General features: G+C 38.5%; 1 pseudogene across 1 annotated transcript; it reads right to left on the bottom strand.

Moving 5' to 3' along the window:
* Positions 1-1,067: 1,067 nt before the first annotated feature.
* Positions 1,068-2,615, bottom strand: LOC145054055 (uncharacterized protein At4g06744 pseudogene; annotated as a pseudogene). The gene has a single exon (XR_013684688.1). The product of XR_013684688.1 is annotated as an uncharacterized protein At4g06744 pseudogene (transcript).
* Between the last annotated feature and the right edge of the window lie 484 nt (positions 2,616-3,099).

Below are 3,099 nucleotides of genomic sequence, written 5' to 3'. Positions count from 1 at the left end.
GCTATATTTCCGCTTCAAATCAGGTCAGCAAACACGATTCTTCAGTGTGGATCAATTTCCAACAAGGAAGCTGTCCAACTTACTAATCTTCGACCGTAAGATATTCAACCATGTTAATTGTCTACGGCCAAGATGAAAGATCTTCTAACCTTTGAACCCATATAAAACTCTGAAATGCATATGCTTATTTCTTATGGAATCTTGAACGTATTTTTTCATCTCACGTCATATAAAACTGTTAAAAACATATGTTTATTTCTTATGGAATCTTGAACGTATTTTTTCATCTCACGTCATATAAAACTGTTAAAAACATATGTTTATTTCATATGGAATCTTGAACGTATTCTTTCATCTAACTTCGTTGAAGTCCCGATGACATAAAAATCACTCAATAAAAGCCTCACAACATAGCCGAAATGGAATGCCACATATCAATTTTTTAGGCTCGAATAGAGGACCGTAGGCATTAATCACGCTCACGTCTTTATCGTTTCCAATCCACACTCCAATGATCAAGATGAATTCATCGAATTAAAGAGAAAGTTTTGATCCGCAAGAACATTGTTGGATCCCAAACACCCAACAGACCAGACCACCAGCTTTCCCTTTCGCTCCAACAAAGTTGAAATCAAAATTGAAGTTACCCCACAAAGACTTGATTCTCAAATCAATGAAGCTCTTTTTCTTGCTTTCTTGGATGGCCAATAAAGAAATACAATGAAGATTGCACAGGTCACGAATCCATTCTCTTTTCCTCTAAAACCCTAAACATTATCCTTACTTACTTTATATGTTTTTTAATTATTCGATCACAAGAGCTTCACGATAATTGCGCTCGGATTTTTTTGGAGCATTTCAAACACATTTTACAAATAATAAATATTTTACTTTTGTATGAGGATGAGTTCAATTAGCAATTTCTTCAAACTTTTTTCCTGGAATACGTGAATATTTTCTGAAATATTATTGTTTTGTTAATCATATATGATTCGCCCAAACTTATTGCTTATATTTTTACGTGTGCATAAACCTTTTTCAGTTGCATTATTCCTGATCATATAAAATTAAGACAACATATGATCACACATATATATCATTAAAACTTCACAGACTAATAATCATACTCAGCACACAAATCAGAAAATCAAAATCAACCGTACTCCATGACGAACATTGCCAATTATTTTTACATAAATAATGATGCAAGAAACAGCAATAGTCGTTCATTTTCACCAATTTAGATCCCATCATACGCATCAAGATTAATTAATGCGGCGTAAGTGCACCATAACTTCTCCCTAGTGGAGCGGGCGCCGGCGCTGGAGTAGTTGACTCAACGTCGGAGGACTCCAATTCATTAGCAGAGTTCCCTCTGGTGCAAGGTACATAATGCATAGATTTTTCACGTCGACAAGTAGGAAGATTCGAGAAGAATTTAGCACAATCAGCCTGTGTTCTTTGATTTGGGAGACCCGAAATGCAGTTCATCTTGACATTAAGAACCCCGTTCTTGATCAGCTTCCGACACTGTGGCCCAACCTGAGTAAAATAATTATACGATGCTGTGAAATTATATAGCCCCGGCAAGCTGCACACGGCTTCCGGCACCTCGTTGTAGAACTTATTGTGAGCCAAGTTCAGAAGCTCCATTTTCTTTAAGCACTGGAACGAGTGTGGGATTGGGCCTGTTAGATTGTTGAATCCGACGTCGAACACTGTGGATTTTTTCAGAAGTCCGATCTCAAATGGCAAACAACCGTTTAACTTGTTGTTCAAGAAAAGAACCTCCCGTAGGGTATTGGCAGCTCTACCAATGCTCCTTGGGATTTCACCGACGAATTTGTTGTTGGCCAGGGTTAGATAAAGCGCCGGCGTAAAACCAAGGTACCTGGGGAGTGCTTGCCTGAAGTTGTTGTTGTTGATGAAGAGCAAGTCGAGTTGGAGAAGGAAAGCCTGCGGAGGAACTCCTCCGAGAAAAGTGTTGAACCTGAGGTCGAGGAATACTAACTTCTTGGCATGGAGGACTTCGTAGGGAAATTTACCGGAGAAATTGTTGTTACTAAGATCAAGCTCGAGAAAGTACCGGAGTTTGCTTATATCCGAGGGAATGATGCCGGTGAAGTTGTTAGAGTTTGCATGGAAGAAAGCGAGATCCTTTAAACCGATTAAGAGTTCGCTGACGGTTAGGTTAGGGCCATTGAAGTTGTTGTTGTTGAAGTTGACTCCGGCGACGGTGGTTTTGTTAAGATCCGGTACTACGTCACAAATGAACCCTTTGTAATCTCTGCATATGTTTTTTCCCACCCATGTTTTTGTATAGTTTTTGGGATCGTATGTCACCTTTTTCTTGAATGCTTGGATTACTTTATAGGCTTGTGCTAGTCGGTCGGTCTGGAAACCACCGGTGGCTAGTAGTGGTTCTGTCAACGGAGCACCACCACCACCAACTGCGATTGTCTGGAGTGTTTCTTCTGGAGCAACTTCGCCATTGATAGCAAAGAGATGAATCATTGTGATGCAAATGAAGAGTAGAAATGAACGAAGGTTGCCCATCTCTACTTGAAAGTTGGTGGAATCAAGATGATGAATTTGTTTACATAATAGAGTGACTGGCATCATCTTTATATAAACTCTATTTTTTTTTTTCATCTCACGTGTTTCACGAGCGTATACTTTCTGTAAAAATGAATTACCGAGCCATAAAATAGCTAAACGGATAAACTAAACAAATTAAAGAACAAAGCAAGAGAGAATAATTAAAGCATGCAAGAGGTAAAGTCGAACTCGTTTAAAGTGAAGGCATCTTTAACTTTTAACATTTTAATTATTGGTTCGTATATATTATTGGTTCGATGGCATTTCCGATTGTATGGTCGGATTTTCTTAATAAGTTATCAGTTACCCTACAGCCGTCGATCTTTCCACATTTGCCATGCAGAGACAGTGGTAATGCACCGACGATGGGTTATAATCACAATCGGGTTCAGTCATACGTAAGTTGAGCACATTCATCCTAGTCTAAGGTTAATTATTGCTGTATACATATAATAGAGCAAAAATTATGGATGCATACATGTGGATGATGATCGATATATA

Source organism: Lactuca serriola, chromosome 5 (assembly GCF_051521515.1).
Source record: "Lactuca serriola cultivar US96UC23 chromosome 5, Lser_US96UC23_V15, whole genome shotgun sequence".
NCBI lineage: Eukaryota > Viridiplantae > Streptophyta > Magnoliopsida > Asterales > Asteraceae > Lactuca > Lactuca serriola.
The sequence above is the reverse complement of the archived record's forward strand: the minus strand, read 5'-3'. Positions and strand labels throughout refer to the sequence as shown.